Below are 20,018 nucleotides of genomic sequence, written 5' to 3'. Positions count from 1 at the left end.
AACCCAAGGGTGCGCACTGGCTGAACCCTTTCTGATGGGGTTCACCAAGGAACCGTCTGAGGCTCCCCTATGATTACAATCTGCATTGATCTGCAAGTGAACCGAAGCCGTTTACAGCGCATTAATTTTGGAATGCAACGTTCATTTCACAATCTTGTAAAGTTGTTGAGGCACATACCAGAGACTGCGCTCACTTTTGCTTCAAAAGAGCGAGGAATCTGTTTTCCCTCTGACTCATAACACGTAGAACCACAGAGTTATCTTCATTCAGGCGTTCATTTGACTAGTGAATGAATCACTTTGCGTTCTAAAAAAAAATGATAGTGAAAGTGGAACTCCTAGAGTTCAAGCCTCAACCTTTTAGTTAATTTTTATGTATCACAATTTTGTTAATATTATGATGTCTGAAGAATGTGCCATTTTCAACCCATCTGTGTGTCTGGTTTGGGGCAACACATATCTGTGATGTTACTTTCTGGCATATATGTTATATAATAACAGAATATATGTTAACAGCAGCCCCATATTGACAGAAAATATGTCATTATAACCATATTGTCGTCCTTTTTAACACTTCAGTGTGTCTAGTTTCGGACAACACATTTCTGTATTCCTTTATGACTCTGTGACATATGATAATACAGACACATACTCCCACATATGGTTACTCTTACATGTTATGTTGTGTCGTTTCTATGAGTTCTAGCTTTCAGTTGCAGTGTGACCTTCTGAGTGTGTGTGTAGGCCTGAATTTAGTTTTTACATAAGATAAAAGAATCCTTTTTAAATGTTGCTAGTATGAATATGATGATACTTAATATGATCTGTTATTATGTAGTAATAGCTGTATTAATAGTAGTGGATGTAGTTAAATTGGTGGTGGTGGTAATACTACTACTGTTAGTAGTAATAGTAGTAGTAGTGGTAGTAGTCACAATATTAGTAGCAGCAATTCTATTTTTATTATAGTAGTAGTGTATATATTATAGTAGTAGTAGAAGTAGTAATATTACTTGTAGTAATAGTGGTAGTAGTTGTAGTAATAGTAATATTTTTGGTGGTAATAGTAGTAGAAGCAATAGGAATATTATTGTTAGTAGTGGTGGTAGCAGTAGTAATATTAGTAGTAGTAATAGGAGTAGTAGTATTTGCACTAGTAGTAGTAGGAATATTAATAGTAGTAGTTGTATTTTATTGATCTTTATCACTGAAGCAGCAGTACAATCACTTCCTCCTCTCCCAAATCTGTCTTGTCTTGAAGTAAAAATAAACTAAAAAAAAGTGATTCTGCCTTTTCTCCTAATCTCTTATCTCCTAATTTAGCACATCTCCATCATCTGATATTGAATATTTCATATTTCATTTCATATTGAATATTTCATATTTCATTTCATATTGAATATTTCATTATCAGGAACATCTGTAATTTGAGTGGTGAGGCTCTGTGACTTGCACTGCTTACTGCTGGTGGTTTGAGCTGCTGGTGATCTGGGACCTGAAGCTGAATCCACTGTGGCTCTCACAGTAAGACTGGACGCCGGATCAGAGCGTCAGATAAAATGGAAATGCAAATGTCCTTATCGCTGGTTGCTTGTAATGTCGGTGATAAAGGCGTTTAAGGTTGTTCCACTGTTGTGCTCGGTGTCAGGCGCTCTGTGTAAGAGTGTCAGCTACAAGTGGAAATGTGAAAATGTAAATCCTTACCTCGCCTTACAACCTAGGTACATCAACTAGAGAAAGGAAGAACAAATTCAGCGACTCTTGGAGGCCGGTGGATGAGGAAAATATAAATCTTAAACATCAATCTAATGGCACTTTTGTAGCTCAATGTTCTAAGCTACAGTATTTACTGTTTTTTTTAAAGTATGCAATTGGTTTTGGAGGCTTCATGAGTTTCATGAGTCATCATGACCGAACCTCCAGCGCTGTAAAAACACTCCGGCGGCTCACACCTCTCTTTGCATTCGTACGTTCATGATTTGGTGTAACACTCATTGCTTAGATGAGACCCAGGTGGTACTGTCCTTTTAGTTGGTGTGTGTGTGTGTGTGTTCATGTATTTCTATATTTACAAGGACCAAATGTCTCTCAAGGATAAAAATGGACATTCTGGCCAGTTCTAACTTCTTTACGGGGTTAGTTTAGGGTTAGGACTCAATTTTAGGGTTAAGATTCGAATAAGGATTAGGTTTAGGTTAGAGTAAGGATTAAGATTAAGGTTAGTTTAGGGTTAGGACTTGGGTTTAGGGTTAAAATTAGAATTAGGTTAGGGTTAGGTTTAGACATGTAGTGGAGAGGGTTAAGGTTAGGGTATGAATGTAAGCAAATGGGAGGTTCTCACAAGTAGAGTTATTAAGTATTGTGTATTAAGTAAATGTGTGTGTGTGTGTGTGTGTGTGTGTGTGTGTTGGTCCAGACACTGCCCCTCAGGCAGAGTTGTTGCTTCTTCACCTCACCTCACTGTCTGTGCACAAAAAAGCGTGGGAAGAAGAAATACAGAGAGACAAAGAAAGAGAAAAGAAGAAGAAGACAACATGAAATTCAAGCCCAGTTTAATTCGTAGGTCAATCTGTAGACACACGAGATGCAGACACTGGATGTAAAATGTTATTTGATGGTCAGAGAGAGAGGAAGGGGAAATAATACACAGACCTATACAGTCCAATAAAGGGACACCAGATACGCTCATTGAAATTATTACTTACTGTGTTAATAGAGACAGAAGTAGAGAGAAAGAGGCAGATTTTACAGCAGCAAACACACAAAAATGTAAATTCAGTACATGCACAAAGGAGTAGAGCAGCCGTGTGATTTGTAACACCTGTGTGAAAACAAAGCACCCGTGAATGTAAAATATGAGTGATTGGAAAGTTTTTGTACATTAGGATTTGTGGTTGCAAAGAACTTGTGATTCTTCCGTGCAAAAAGTCTGATAGTGACAGACAAAGAGGAGAGAGGCGTGGGTGAAGGAGCGGAGGTGAGACCAGTTTTGTGTATTCTTGTAAAACCGTTTTCTGCAGCAGGCAGGGAGACAGACAGCGATTAGACTGTGAATGAAATGAGAGACGTTTTTATTTTTATTATTAATCCCTGAGGGGGGAAATCGGGTCGTCGCAGCAGCAGAGAATCAAGGTGTAGGTTGGAGAACAAAGAGTAAAAAGGTACCAAAGGAAAGGAATAAAAAAAAAGGATATAAATAAAACTGAAATAAGAAATATATTAAAAAAAAACTTAAGATAAGAGAAGAGAGAAGAAGAGGAGACAGATAGGATTTGTGCTCCAGTTTTGTTGTTTAAAAGTTGACCTGAAACCACCCACATCAGATCTCTCTCCCTCTCTCTCTCCTCTCTCTCTCTCACACTCTCTCTCTCACACACACACACACACACACACACACACACAAAAAAAACAGGCTTCAGGTTTAGTCAGACCTCTCTGCCCACACAAAGCCTCGGTGCATCTGTCTGCAGTGTGTGGGACGGCTCCCAGACGTTGCCTCATGTGTCGAACAATACCGTAACACATTTGAATGGCGAGCGGCTCGGCTGTGAGAAACACTTCAGCCTCACCGGGTTTCGTGAAATGAGCACAAACTCTGAAACGCAGATTACCTGTCGTCGATATGAACAATGTGAAGATAAACGTGATGTGAAAAAGGTTAAGTTGAGGCAAGTAAAACAACAGGTTGAGGTTTCTGGTCACGGTTAAATTAGAAAAACTTTGAAAATGAATATTCACTCATAATAGCAAAAACTTGGGAATTTAATCCAGCAGGCGTTATTGAAATATTCCACCAATTCCACTATTTCAATTTTTCTATTTCAGTGTCAAACTGCTTTCTGTTTCTAGTCCTGTCTCCTCCATGTAAACCTGTCATGGTGGGGAATATGTATCTCTCTCTTTACATTTTTTGCATTTCAAGACTTAACTTTACTTATTGTGCTGGGGAAATGCAAAGTAGCATGGTGGTTAGATTATTTCTTATTTTTAGCATTTTTGTCTATTTGATAGTACACAGCAGAGAGAGAGAAAGGACAGATTGGGGAGATATACGGTGGTTGAAGTTCTCTAAAACGTGAGGCGCAGCTCTAGAGTAGTGTTTAGAGTTTGGCACGTACGTTTCATTTCATTATGAAACAAGTCGTAGTCATTCGGCGTCTTTCAGTGGTTAACAGGAGAAAATATTGATTCCACTTGCCGAGGGCATCCTGGTACCTCAGCGGGCGAAAGCGAACGCCACGCGCTCGCAGTGTCATGAGGTCAAGTCAGACTCACGGGTGACAATCTGTCAGTTGAGGCCGGAGACGCGCTGCGGGACTGTCAGGGTGATTTCCAACGGGTTTGTCCAGAACGGGAGGGGAAATCCCAGTCGGAGGCCGGGTTGGGACCGATGGGTGGCAAAGATTATCTGGCAGCATGTCAGAGGTGATGACATCAGACGGTACAGAGTTGTATCTTTTGTCACTGGGGCTGCACCTTTATGTACCTTTTTTGTGGAAAATGTTTGTACCTTATTTTCTGAGAGTGTATTTACGACCCGACATCTAGCAGGATTCCCAAACAAGTCCTGCGAGAGCCCGGTTTACAAGAGAGTCCAGTCTAGTTTATTTATATCTCAAAGGGCTTTACATGCCATTGTGTACATGTCATACACCATGCTACATCATACATATATATACTGAACAAAAATATAAACATGCAACAATTTTACTTCCAGTTCATATAAGAAAATCATTCTTGGCAAAGGGGAAGTGCTCACCAACAGGGATATAAACAAATTTGGGACCAAAACTTTACATGTTGCATATATATTTGTGTTCAGTATACATACTACATATACAGTATATACACATCATATAGGCTACATCCTATACTAGGTCATATACATATTATTTGTTAATATGCTTGTTAAAAAGTGTACAGCCCACATCGACAGCGTCTCTACAGCCACGGCTTTTACCCAATGTCTCTTTTTCTGGTTTTTCTTTGTTTTTTTTCAGTGCATATTAATGAAAGTCCTGACGTCCGTGACGTTTCAGGAGTCAACAGGATCATCTCAGTTTCACCGTTAAGTCTGTGATACTCCGTCATTGTCTAATCGTTTAGTGTGAGCAGATTTACGACTGAGAGACAAAAAAACGGTGAAATCCGTCGTTGAGTGTGTTGTGGAGTGTTTTCAGAGTCAGATAGGATTTTAAAAGTCCTCTCATGTGTCCCCCGCCTTAGTCTCTCTCACACACAGTCAGTGTTGTGACTGGAGGATCACAGAGTCTGTCCCTGTCTGCGTGCCTTTGAGCAAGACACCACCTCCTCCTTCAAATCCCAATCCCATTCCAGTTTCTGAACTGGAATGGGATTTGAACAGGAAACCTTCTACTGACACTTTCCCACAGGCTGCTGCTGCTGTGCTGTAGTGTGTTTTTAAAAATCCTAATTATACTGTGTGTAATATGGCAATTGAAGAGCTTGAAAAATGATTAAAGATATTCTTCCTGTCAATCTTAAAGGTGCTATGTGTAACATTTTAACATCAATAAATCATTACCACATTCATTTAAAGACATCAGTGTAATTACTGTAAACAAACCCAGGAAGTAACGGGGCTTATGGGACATGTACTCTTAATTCTGAGAAACAGCGGCACTAACAGATCCACTGGTGTGGGATAGAGGCTGCCAATCATCTCCACCATGCTCTCATTCGTTTACGGTAATTATACCAAGGAATCACATTTAATTTGACAATGATATGATGTTTCAAAATGTTACATGTTGCACCTTAACTGCCTTAGAAATGATGTGTAGAGGATCTGCTGCTGAGTCTTATTGAAGTACTGGAGGTAAAATCATGGGCTGCTCATCGGGTTTATTTTCATTGCAGCCGCCTAGTTTCCAGGAACAAACCAACAAACCCATAACAAAGAAAAACTCAATAAATATATTGTTTAAAAAACAAAGAAACCCATAACAGCGCTCGCTCATGACTTACACATTTCTCAGAAATGGACAGAACCCGCCCAAGTCTTCCGTCGCATCCTCAATCCTCCCTTCTTTCCTCTCCTTTCCTTCCTCCTCCTTCTCCTCCCTCACCTCTCCTCTCTCCTCTGCATTTTATATTTTAGGCATTTAGTCGACGCTCCCACCCAGGCCGACTGACAGTGAGTGCAACAGTAGCAGCCCAGATTAATTAGCTAAAGTGGAGTCCATCCATCCATCACGGTCCTGATGATCAATAGGTGTCATGGCGTCAGGCGCGGCCAAACCGCTGGTGTCAACCCTGCAGGCTCATACGTCATGATGTGTGTGTGTGTGTGTGTGTGTGTGTGTGTGTTTATATGTGTGTGTGTGTGCGTTATAAGTAATTGCAGATGAGACAGCGAGGCTGCCCGGCAACAGAGGCGACGCTGTGACAAACCCAGAGTGATACGGCTACACAGTATTTAGCACTCCAAGTCAAACGTATAGCAGGGTGGAGTATCAGTGCTGCAATGTAGAAATCTTCTGTTCTCATTTAGTAATATTTAATCACATGTTAAAATTACGTGAAAAAAAAACGTACACTAGTTAAATTCTAGAAAAATTGATTCAAAACAATCACAAGAAAATCCATTCAGCCTGAACTGTGGACTACAAAAAACTCACTTTATGCCACACAAACAGGCTCACCAAAAATAAATAATCTAAACCAATATCATATTTCTCTCACACTCGTCTGTTTACAAAACCACAGGTAGCTAGAAAGCCCGAAAAGGAGCAAGGGGTACCCCAAAAAAACATATGAACAAGTTATCCATTCTAAATGAATTGCATGTGTTAACACGTTAATGTTGACAGCCCTAATTTAAACCCAATTAAGGAATAAAGACTTTACGAGTGTGAATGTAAAACAGTTTGCTGCAGAACATTTGTATTTTAATGTAATTTAACACGTAAATTAACTGACTCTCCTCAATCAGTGGCACAGAACACAGTTAGTTACAACTTCAGTTACTGCCATGCGTTGTCTATGGAGACTTTCTTTTTTGCATGTTTGTGTGTGTGTGTAAGCATGGGCGTGTGTGTGTGGATGCATGTGTGTGCATGTGTGTGTTCACTGAGAGGAAAGTGAAGTGTTTCCAGTCATCTTCCCTGTGCTCGGCCCTGACACGGCCACTTGGCCAAACACACACACACACACACACACACACACACATCAAACACAGAAACAGCAGACGGCCATTTTTCCCTCTTTAAAATCTGGTGCAAAGAGCCTCTCTCCTCCGAGCTGTTTTGACAGCTGCGTGAGAGCGAGCAGATCACAATTTGTGGTAAATGTCCCGCCTCTCCTCCTCTGGTCCTGCCGTTTTATCTCGATATTCATCTCTGCCAGTCAGCAACTAAAACTCCTTCTACCGTGAAATTACCCCCCGTTACAAATGAAGAAGTGAAGTGTAAAAGTCAGATCAGCTTACAGAAAAAGTTAAAAGGGAAAAAAATCGCTGACTCTGATTTCCCTCCGCTGTCTTGTTCCCTCTGCACCGAACCAGAATCTGCACGACACTGTCCACCTTCACCAAGGAAAATGTGAAATGTGAAAGAAATGAAAAGAAAACTCAGACACCCTGATTTCCCGCATTAAAACTGATTTATTTGCCCTCCAGCAGAGCCAGAAATTTATTACCTTGTGGAAAGTGGAAACTGCAGCTGTACAGAAATAGAATAAAATTGGTCTAAGAAATAATGAGTGTTTGTACGCAGCGGCCCAGATACTAGCTCATATCCTGCTTAGGCTAATCTGTTTACATGCATCTTCCTCACTCAGGCACAAATGTCCTTGCATACTCAAATATACACAAGGCTCCCACACTCACTTGGACACCAGAGCCAAGGACAAGGTCTTATCTTAGGACTTAAAACTGGCATGTTTTGGGCTAAGACATGATATATAAGTGATGTTGAAGAGATTCTGCAGATTTTTTAAAAATGAGTCTCTCACATTTTTTCGCCTATATACAATCGGTAAACATAGTATTCTCTTTGTTCCATCGGCATAACTTTCCTTACACTTGTTCTGAAAGGTTTAATAAACATAAAGAAAGAGATTCACTTAACCACAATTCAGCAGCATGACTAGTTTTTTATATACTGTCAGAATCTGCTTTGTTGGCGTTTGTTTATGTGTTAGAAGTGTGATTTTCAGACTGTTCCTCCATACAGTGGCTGTGAATGGAGAGAGAAAAAAACCCACAATTCTCCAGTCTCCTCTACCGGAGCAACAGATCACAGAATCACTGATTTGGGGTTTTTTAGGAAGATACACAACCTAAGATACTACCAAAGTTCAACATCACTTTAAGACATAATCCTTGTGAAGTCATTTTCAAACTGCTGCTGTATCGACATAAATCTCCATCACAGGGTTTTCCTCCGGATGTGAAGTGTTGGTCCTGGGATAGCTGGGAGAGCTGAGGCATGCTGATTTGGGTGGTAATGTTTATATAAAACAAAATCAAGCATTTTGTCAAATTCACAAACTTTCAAGGATTTTCCAGGCCTGTGGGAACCCTGTAAACAGAATATTCAGAATATTACCACGAAATCCCACCTGTGTTGATGGCATTTACTATTAGAATAAACTTTAATTATATAGCATGTATCTAAACGCAGACTTTGCATAGTGCTTAACAAGGATACTGAGGCATATTTACATGCCTCTGTATCCTGGATCATTTCTGCGTATTCCAGTCATAATATTCAGCTTCCCCATAATTTGGAAAATGAAAGTTTCCAGGTAACTGTAAATGGTATTTATTATTTAGGTGCACCAACTCATGAATAAAATACAGAAGCATCCCAAATGATAGTAGGGGTAGGAATTTGCATGTAAATGCTGTAAGGAAAATATCTATTTTTGCTCATGGTAATGGTTTGCACCTTTCTTATGAGATCTGGTCTCCATATCAAAGGTCAGTGAAATATTTAGAGTCCAGGAAGAAAGTTTGTGAGGAAAGATTCTCATATTGTGCTAATCTGCTTTCCTCAATTGCGTCAAATGTATACAGTGCAGTGTTTCACTTGTATGTTTATAGAAGGGAATGGTAATGCTCTTTTAAAGGGGGATGGCACTCAATTTTAAGAATTATTCCAATGGTCAAGGACAGTCGAGTCAATATTTGTGAACATGAACAACAGCCAAAAAAGGATAAAGGGGATAAGAGTTGATTTTCTTTTTCAGGACTGATAACGCTATAGCAGAAATACTATATATCACTCATAACACTATAGCAGAAATACTATATATCACTCATAACACTATAGCAGAAATACTGTATATCACTCATAACACTATAGCAGAAATACTATATATCACTCATAACACTATAGCAGAACCACTATATAACACTCATGACACTATAGAATAAAACTCATAGAAACTACTTCTATGGATTCACACTAATCACAAAATGTATGAATTCGTACATTGACTGGTTTTATCTTTGTGTGTTTTGTAATTACACATTTTCTCCACATTTTCTCCACATTGTACAGGCTCAATGCAAACAAACACAACAAACTGTAAACAAACTGCCGTCTGAAAAGCGTTGCTGTGTTCAGACCCTTTGAGGAACAGACAGTATTAACTGCTCTGTGTGGTTTCTGTGTTGTTGTAGGCGGTTTTCTGTTTATTTGATCACAAAGGATCAGTGAATCGGTTTTAAATGTTGATTTGTTTTTGGTGCTGTCATGCCCCACATATCGCAGGCTGAATTCAAATGAGCTTCTTTGAGTTCATAACACTGAATATAGTCTCACTGTATGCATGCTGTCTTAGCTTTAACTGACTTTGAGCTTTCTAATACTTTTATTTTTTCTTTTCTTTCAAACGATGAACAAGAGGCCGATCATTTACATTACAGTTTTACACGTTCACTAGCTTCATCACAGACATTTTTTGATATTTTTAAATTTCAAGTTTCTTTATGTTGGTGTGTTTTGACAGATGAGTCTCTATCTTGGGTCAAGTATGCAACACTTATTGATAATGTTGACCAGTGAAGACTTATTGACTTGCTAATTTACTTTGAAGAAAATATCTAACAAATGTGTTATTTTGCAGACTATACCCTCATTTTGACTGTTTTAACAATACACTTATTTAGAAAGTGTATAGTATCATTTAGACTATGCATTTATTTGGAATGTATGGTTGGCATTACTGTGAAAATACAACCAGTTAGTTAAAATCAGCTGGTATCGTGATGTGTGATCAGTATTGCACTTTAAGTAGAGTCACCTTACATGAATATTATTATATACACATTTTATTTTAGCATTAAATATTGTTCACCAGACAACAACCACATTATAGTACAAACTCAGGATTTTTTTCAGGAATTAAGAAAAAAAGGCTTATTCTGATTGATGCCTGTGTGTATTTTGTAATTAAACACTGCGGTTGAAACTCACTCAGCACATAAATAACTTTATGAACCCATAATTCAAGTAAGGAAAACACCTGCTTTTCTGTTACGTAGTTTAAAGGACAGCAGTATTCAACACAGTAGTCTTAGTGATGAAATGGTTCTTCTGAAGAAGAGGATTGTCGGAGCGATGACATATCCTCTCCTGAAGTCCCTCGCCTTCACCCTTGATCCCCAGCCGATACTTCCAGCCGGTGTTAAGTACTCCTAAACCTGCCTAACGCTGATGCAGGCCTCCACTTTATCAAAAGGGATGACAAGACAAAGGATCTAGTGATCAGTCAAACTGGTTAATCTCCTTTCACTTCAATAATGTATAGAATGATTTATCAAGTGGAGAAATCCTTTGTCTTAACCCCTGATCTTCAGCCAATAGATACGGCCAGTGCTGAAAGTCCAGTGAAACCTTCTTAATGTATACTTTATCACCTGGAGGAGACAAAGCACCTGCATCTTGTCACTGATCAATTTATATACCGCACTGTCCGACTGCACATAGTAATAGAGTAGTACTGAATGGCAGATTGGAGTTTTAGTTATACAAACACTTCTCGAACCCAGAACTGCTCCGGAGGCAGAAATAATCTCATTGGTTGAGTTAAATCTCAGTGGGCGGAGCCAAAGAACTGCAGTTTTTGTGCATGCAAGTTAGCTAACTGGCAAACTAAACTTGAAAGGCAAAGAAGGAACTCTGGTCAAACTATAAATAAAACATATAAATGTCAATGACATCGTTTTTCATTCATTCCTGACCATGGCATTCATGATGTTGAAGGTCAGCAGCTAGCTAACTAGCTTACCTAGATAGCTATAGGCTAGTATGGCTAGAACTTGGAAGGTCAGCTAGGCTAACTAGCTAACCTAGATAACTTAGTTGCTTAAATTGGTGTTTTTTTGCCTTATGATGATCACCGACCAGAGTCCAGCATTTACCCAACTTTTGATTTATTTATTTTTATTTTATATCACTGTGTACACTTGTTGAATGTTCTGATTCGGATTCAGAACCGGTCGATCTACTTTTCTTGATAATTTACAAAGATTTACAAAATTTACAAAAATGTATTACACCTCCACCTGTCTCCTCACACTTGAATGACTGGTCCAAAAAACACCCCCATTATTTGAGCACATTAATTATATGGAAAAAATATTAGGACCGCCTGCTTTCCATGAAACAGACTGAGCAGGCGATCGTTTACTGATTTCACCTATTAAATACACTTCAGTTATGAAGGGGAGGATGTAGGGTGAAGGAGAGACATTTTTTTAAAGAAAAGTAGTTATTACAGACATAGATGGTTACATCACTCACTATACACAATATGGGCCTTTAAAGCATCTTGTCACTTTTCTTTCAATAAATGTACTCCACGGTGTTCAAAGCCGCCCTGAGTTGGTTAAATGCTGCTCCACTTTATCAGGCAGGGAAGACAAAGCACCTAGTCATCTATCAGACGGGTTAATCTGGCGCTGTCCCTTCAATAAATTATTCATCCTGGTTGTACATCTCTGTCCTAAGGCCTAAGGAAAAAGATCAGTGGAGTGAACGGACACCCTTGTTAATCCCTTTTTCTTGATTGTCACGCACACAGACAGTCATACGGCTGTTTTACCTGATTGTGGTTATGGGTGGAATAATGTAACTGCAATTTTGGTATTTCTCTTGTGAACAGGTTGTATTTTTGGACCCTTGAATTCAGTTAAAACCCGCAGTGTTATTTCAAAAATACATGGGCATCCCTGAAAAAAATCGGCATCCTTTTTCTTAAATTCCCGAGAAAGTTACGTCTTGCAGATGCATTGTTTTTGACAGCAATATCCAACATCTAACACCTTATCTAACTTTAATTGGGACTCATCAGAAAGCAACACAGTGCGGGATTGAAGCGTTTTTTTTTTTTACAGCGATATGTAGATTCTGAAACCGAACAGTACTCCACTTAAAAAGGGCAACCAACTAATTCATCTCTTCAGCTCTTAACGGCATGATAAACAGCGTCACGAAAGATGAGAAATTTGAAGCAGTCAAGCCTGCGGCCGGTGTAATGGTTCCAGTGTGAGGAGCGAGGCCGGGTTTATAAATGGAAGATTGTAATTTATCTTGTTAGACTTTTTAGAAGCTCTTTAATCACGGCGTCCACCTGTGGTACTTTTAGATGGCTGAAGAGATTTGTCTTCAGGAGGAGAGCCTGTCGGGTGTGTTTAGATGACTGGAGGATTTTGTCTTGATGGGTAGAGCCTGTCGTGTGTGTGTGTGTGTGTGTGTGTGTCGTGCATCTAAGTGAGACAGCTCTGTTTCTACGCACGACAGGAGAGTAATGTTGCTATTTTGCACTTGTGGGGATTTTATTGTGTCTACCATAGACTACAGGATAGATTTGTGTGTGTGTGCATGTGTGTGTGTAAACCATTTCTGTAGTCACGCTGTGACAGACTACCAAAGGTTTCACTTTATACACTCGTGTCATTTTCAACACAATTGTATGTCTAGTTTGGGACGATATACTGTATATTTGTGCTGCTTTTCAAAACAAAATATATTAATAATCACACATATTGACATTATAAACTGTTATTAACAAGTTGTGCTGAAAAGTAACACAAGTGTATGTTGTGCCATGTGTGTGTGAGGTTTTGCTGCAGCCTTTGAATGAGAGTAAGAGTATCTGCATGTGGTTTACTCATTTTTATACCGTGTCTTTGTGAAGATGACCTAAAAAAGGCGGTAAAAAATAAATAAATAACAGATGTGATGAGTGATATTCTTTGCCTAGAATGCAAGAAGCACACACTACCAGTCAAAAGTCTGGACCCACCTGATTGAATGTTCTATGTTTTTCATTCTCTTAAAGGCATTTTGATCTCAAGGCTTCTGCTTAAATGCTTGAAATTAATTTCTTAGACAAATATAAATAGTGAAGTTGATCCTATGTATGAATTTCTTTCCAAAGCCTTTGCCTTTCCATCAAGGCAAAGTGCGGCTGCTTTAAAGAATCTAAAATATAAGATAGTTTGATTTGTTTAACACCTTTTTGGTCGCTGCATAATTCCATTTGTGTTATTTCATAGTTTTGATGTCTTTACTATTATTCTAAAATGTGGAAAATAGTAAAAATAAAGAAAAATGTGCATGTCCAAACTTTTGACTGGTAGTGTACATGTATATTATTTTATCCACAACTGTCTGACTCGTGCTGTGTTATACGGCACTCACTGTAAACCCTTCAGGATAAGAGCGTCTGCTAAATGCCTAAAGTGTAAATGTCTTTTACGGCTTTTGTGGCTCATCTTTTCCAGCGATGCACAAAACTCTGGAAAGCAATTATCACTGTCTATTGTGAAACTCCAGACCATAGAGCACTTTGTTTTCCAGTGATGTGTAGCTTCAAAGTGCAGCAGCTCCCCGACTGCGCTTTAATCTGTTTAGTCATGATGACCCGCCTGCCCCGTCTCAACAAACTCTGCTCTAATCAAACCTATCCTGCTTTGCATTAGCTTTCAAAATAAAGATAACACGGAATATTACTGTAAATTATGTTTTTCTTAAGCTATGACTTCAGGACTCTAAATGACCTGGGGGCGTGTTCCTGGTAGGCCTGCTTATGATTATAATAATAAATGATAACAATATACTTTATTTGTACAGCACTTTTCAAAAGCAAAGATGCAAAGTGCTTCACGGTCAAGCAAGTAAAAAACAAATGCATTGAAAAAAACAAATAAAATAGAAAATAAAATAGCAGAAGTACAGGAGTATGAGGCTTTAATTAAAATGGATCCCAGAAAGAGACTCACTTTATTCAGTTTTGGTGCAGGGAGGAAAAGGTTAAAAACTCTGCATTAAGTAACAAAAATAGAATATATAAAATATCATGATACATGCACAATATATCCAGTACAATATACTGTGTGTTTTAAATTGGCCTCAGTGTGTCAGAGTGTGCTCACTGTAGGTTTGGGTGTTCAGACTATGAAGAGCAATGAAGAAAAACAAATCTAAGGCACTCTTCTCTTAGAAATAAAGTTTAAAAAAAAGAAGTAAAATGCAGCATCACTTTGCAACACAAGCTGGTCTTAATCAGGTTGTCTGCTGGATTTGTTTTTCTTCATTGCTCTCTTCATAATATATGTCACTTTTTTATTTATTTATTTATTTTTTGTGCTTCTGTTCACTGTTGTATGTTTGAATCTTTTATGTTTGTCATGATGCTGCTTTTTTTCAGTCTCATGAAGCGAGTTCAACACAGTCAGGGTGACTTTGCAGTAGCTGGCTGCATAAATCCAAACAATAACTGGTGTCATTAAGCTGCTTATCGACTCCATCTGTCAACCCAGGTGTTTCCAGTCAGTTACGAGTGCGTTCACGTAAAAAGGGGCGGGGTTTGTAAAAAAAAACAAAAACAAGACAATTGCGTGCAACATCCAGACAGATCCAGAGCAGCATATTTGTCTCAAGAACTATTATAATTAATAAATGAGCAATACAAAAGCATTATCATAGTGATTTCACAAAAGGGAGGCACAAGGGAACCCTGAATAGGAGGTAGAGAAATGAGTGGAAAGAAACTATCTGCTGGATGAAATATTTACCTGAGCATCCAAGCTCCGGTGGCTGTGTCTGCTCTGCCGCACCGCTGCACATGACTATGCATGTAATGTACGGATGAGTTATGAATCAGTAGAAAAACATAAGCAGCCTATCAATACCTGCACACTTGAGGCTGTGAGCAGAGTTTGTATTCAGGTCCGCCTCATGTTCTCCAGGGCTGCGGTGATGGAATATGGCTGCAATCTGTTGAACCAGTCTTTCTCGGGAATCCTGCGAATGAATTTCTGCACACTTGTTATGCACCGGTAAATTTCATTCATTATTGATAACTATAGTCGACTAATTTAAGCTACCTGCTATTTGATAGGAGCCTTCTCTTGGGAAGATTTCCTGGAAACGCTACAAACTCAACAAGTGGTTCTGTGAGAGCGAACAGTGCGGTAAACTGGATGTTTGCTGAGGTTTCTCCACATCGCCAAAAGCATACATATACAGTAGGTGCTGGTAGGAAAAAAAAATACACCGATCTGTGCCATTATGGTGATACCCTGATGTCCTGAACAGCGAATACAAACTGTTACCATCAAATCGGAGATATAGGGTTCCACGATTTAATAGGGTTAGACTGAAGCACTCTTTTGTACACCAGTCAATCCTAAAATTAAATATAGAGCTTAATCCCAGATCAAATGCACGTTGAAGGGCCTTGAATATTGTCTTTTGTGATTGTAATGATATGTTGAATGTATGTATCTTTGTGTCCTGTCTTAATTTTTGTCTTTTTTGTGATGTTGCAAATGGAGCTGCTGTGATGCAAGAAAAATTTCAGACTGGATCTGACAATAAAGTATTATCATCATCATCATCATCATCATCATACGGCTCTGACCAGTCACATTAGTAATATAAGGATCTAGAAGCTTACAGAGGTAGGCAGAGAATCTATATCTCCGATCTAATAATTCATCAGGGAAAGCGAAGGGGTTCTGCTCTCTCTAAACACCCTGAAACTGATCTGCCTTCCTCCTGTCTGATCCTCTAGGAGATTCTCAACCTTTCTGTGACTCCTTAAAATGAACACAGTCACAGGCTGCATATGCAGAGTGGAGAACAGCTCACCCAAAAAAAATGATTTTCCCTTCTCAGGTCGTTTCATTTGATTTTCACAGGAGGCAGAGAGGCTGAAAACTACTCAGTATTTCACAAGAAAAAAAACAAAAATTAGAGAGAAATCTGAATCTGAAAAAAATGCGTTTTGTAGAAACATGTTTATTTTTCCTGTCGCCTAAATCATCTTGTGGCCACCCAAAATGATCTATCGACTCCCTGGGGGGTCCTGACCCCCAGGTTGAGAACCACTGCTTAGTAGGACTGGTGTTGCCGAGTTACGGAGGCTTTTTATACGTTTGGATCAGACAGCCGGAACATAAATCTTTCTGCTCTGTGACACAAGACCCAGGTCTCCCTTGAAAAAGAGAATCGGACTAAATTTGTTTTTGGATTTACCTAAAAAGTGGATGCATATTGTCACTTTGTGTTTTGTGGTGTAAAGATTGCACTTCTGCTATAAAATAGCAAACAATAGAATAGTAAATAGAGAAATCCTGCTCCAGTAATCTCCGTACAAAAACAAAATGCCACTTTACATATTGAGGGCTTGGAGCCAGAAGGGTGTAACTGTCATTTTGGGTGAAAATGAGATCCATATATCAAGTAAAAGCTCTTGAGGAGATATATTTAGTAGTGTAAGTAAGGCCTGTATCTGTATTTGTGTATTTATGTGATGACATTATTATAATCAAAAGAAATTTACAACAGTTGATTTAAGGTTAGGTCCACTTTTTTTGTTTTGGCTCTCCTGTAAACTTTTCAAAAACCTACTTAAACTCTGCTATACAATATATTACATTTAACCATGTGATTTTGGATTAATTGAAAAAAGCTGATGCAAACTCTCACTTCATTATTTTGCACTTTTGCTGCCATTCCATCATTTCTGTCTTTATAGTCCAGCTGCTGTCTGCGAGCAGCGGGTCAAAGGGGAAAAAAAACACAAAAAAAACGTCTGCTTTAATGAAAAAGAGCGGGAAGATCCTCTCTGGAATGTGACTTGCTGTGTATTTTTAGTCAAAATCATAGCCTGACATTTCCTTTGTTGTGTTTGACGGTGCGCTGGGACAGTCTGATGAAGTACATTAGCTGTTGTCCCTGTAATGGAGCAGCTTTACAGTGTGCTTGTACAGTTATGAGGATTTTTCCGAAGTCAGTCATTTTTACTTTTATGCAAGTATGTTTCGACTGTGTTTAATACTTCACGGTCATGACGGCGGGACTCTCGGCGGCTCATGCGCCTCTTGTTGTAAACATCAGAAAAGTACAGTCAGTTTTATGTGTTTCCGAGGCCCGAGGCTTTAGTGCTTCTAACCGTAATATATGATCTTGCACTTATTAACTGGAACGGCAAAGGGAAGCTCAGCAGCAGAGTGGAGCGCCAAAACAAAATGATTCAGTGAAAACCCCGAGGCTGCATCTTATTATTGTGAAAATGTTGTAAATGTATAAAATCAGCAACATGCTTGAAGTCATTTTATATTGGCTTGAACATCGGAGCCAATAAACATAATATAGCATGACCTCAAGCATGTTCCTGCTTAATATCATGTCAATAACTATACAGTAGCTCCATATTGTATTCAAGTTTTTGCACATTTTGTTTATTATATCATACTCTGATTTTAATAGTATATCATGCAAAGTACTGATCTCTAACAACGCTGGACAATCTTAGGCCCCTTTATTATTTTTTATATTTTTAAATAGTTGTAGTGTGGTGTCTTTAGCTTTTTTAGCTTTGACTTTTGCATTGAAATATATTTCCTTCTACCCTGCTCTGCACAAAGCAAATTTCCATTTGTGGACAGTAAAAGCTTCTATTCTATTCTATTCTATGTGCTTTATTGGCATGACAGTTTAAAAACAAACAATATTACCAAAGCATATAACAAGAAATTAATCAATTAACCAACATTTCAGAAAATGAATCCCATCCCTATTCTATTCTATTCTATGCACTCACACTGTGCTTATGATGCCTCATGAGCAACACTTCAAGTAAAGTGTTACTTTATTTTTTCATGTTTTTCATATTCATGTCCTGCATCATATTTACATTCATGTTTATCTTCCATATGTTTCGGATTTATTTCCTGCGTCCTAACAGTGTTTTTTTTTCTCTTTCTGTTTGTTCCAGCTGAGATGATGCTGAGTCAGTGCGGTGTGTGACATCATCATCATGGGACAGGGGGGCTGGTGAGCGCTGACCGCGGGCGGTGTCAGGAGAGGCGGGGCGGTGTGCCGGTGGTTTCCAGCCGCCGGCTCCTGGCACCAGGCTGCAGTGCCAGGGAGGCTGCTGGGTAACGTGTTGCTCTAATGTGGAGAGGAAGAACAAATTCAGGAGGTTTAAAGGGCCGATGAGCAACATTTTACTGTCCCACAGCACAAATGACAATAATACAGTGTATGTGCAGCTGCTGATCAGCATCAATGCGTCACTTTCCAGCCCAAACTCTGTTATGGAACAAAAACTTAATCAAATTTACAAGTAGGAAATTCATTTTTCCAATATAACCAATAACTCGTCAATGCAGGGAAAGTCTAATGTGGCTGTTTTCCTTTGTCATGTAACCCAGATGACGGATTTCTGCTGAAACCCGTTTTTATTTCTTTATTTTTATATTTTAGGTTTTAGAGCATCCACCGGCCCCCCAAGAGCATCTGAATCTGTTCTTCCTCTCCGTCTTTTTCTAATTCATGCACCTTGGTTGTAAGGCGAGGTAGAGACAGTTTGGTTTTTCTTGCTCAAATGTGGAAAAAAAAAAAATCAAATAAAACAACATTAACGTGATTAAAAGCCAATGAATTCAGCTCCGGATCGTGCCTTTCTCCAGCATTAAGTGCATTCGGTGTTACTGCGGTGAGAGAAAAGTCATGTGCCTGTAAAGACTTTGAGGAATGAAGGAAGGAATTTTATCACTGATGCCCATGGAGTTTTGGAATTATAAAATGGGGTTTCAACAGGTTTCATTGAAATTCACTCAGCACATAAATGACTGTAAACCTGCAGCTGAAGTAAGACCAGGTTCAGGTTCTGGACTGTGACAGCGCGTTTGTTTCAAAGTCCTGCTAAAAGATGTAACTATATCTAGTATATCTGCATGCATCCCTGTATGTCAGCGGTCCATGCAAACTAATAAACAAAGAACTCAGAAGTACGTTCTCCCTGTTTGACGTCATCAAAACTAATTTGCATACAAGAGGATTATGTGAGCTTAAGGTCCCATATTATTCAGTTTGATTGATTTTCATTGCAAATCTACTGTGGTTCAGTATGAGACTAAAGTTCTCTATGATGTTTTGCAAATAAATGTAGTTCAGTTTAAAGAATATTTATTGACTGAATTTGAAGACTAAGTCGTCACAATCCTGGACCCTGATTGGCCGACAGCAGCGGCTGCTCTGATTCAAATGAGGTAAACCTGCTGAGTCGAGGCTTTCCAGTTCTAATGCTGCAAACTGGACACTAATTGGACGGATTTCAGTAATTTTTCAGTGAGGGAGCCAATCAGCACCGAGTCCAGCTGTGATGCGTTTCCTCGAGTTAGTCTGAAACTGCCTGGAAAAAAGGATGGATTTTTGAAAATACAATAACTTGAAAAAAACTTCTAACAAAATCAAATCTTAATGTCTACATTAAACATCTTCAATCAAAAATGTGAATAAATAGAGGAAAATTTGAATTCCTATGAAAGGCCCTCTTCAAAGATTAGAGATTTCAGGATTTATAATTGAAGTTATTTTCACAATCCAAACCTTTATTTCATTTTATTAATAATCAAAAAATACGACCTGATTTGTACAAAATGGTAGATAGTGTCACTTCTGGATGAATCTGACTCTGGCTGAACACAGCGCTGTGGTACAGAGTATTAACACGTCATCATGTATGGG

General features: G+C 38.8%; 1 long non-coding RNA gene across 1 annotated transcript in view; it reads left to right on the top strand.

Moving 5' to 3' along the window:
• Positions 1–18,905, top strand: part of LOC144542359 (uncharacterized) — a 73,288-nt gene extending 54,383 nt beyond the window's left edge. The window contains exon 3 of the long non-coding RNA XR_013507210.1: positions 18,262–18,905. This is a non-coding gene — a long non-coding RNA (uncharacterized LOC144542359). The remainder of the gene's footprint in view (positions 1–18,261) is intronic.
• Positions 18,906–20,018: the final 1,113 nt, after the last annotated feature.

Source organism: Centroberyx gerrardi, chromosome 15 (genome assembly GCF_048128805.1).
Source record: "Centroberyx gerrardi isolate f3 chromosome 15, fCenGer3.hap1.cur.20231027, whole genome shotgun sequence".
NCBI classification, from domain to species: domain Eukaryota; kingdom Metazoa; phylum Chordata; class Actinopteri; order Beryciformes; family Berycidae; genus Centroberyx; species Centroberyx gerrardi.
The sequence above is the reverse complement of the archived record's forward strand: the minus strand, read 5'-3'. Positions and strand labels throughout refer to the sequence as shown.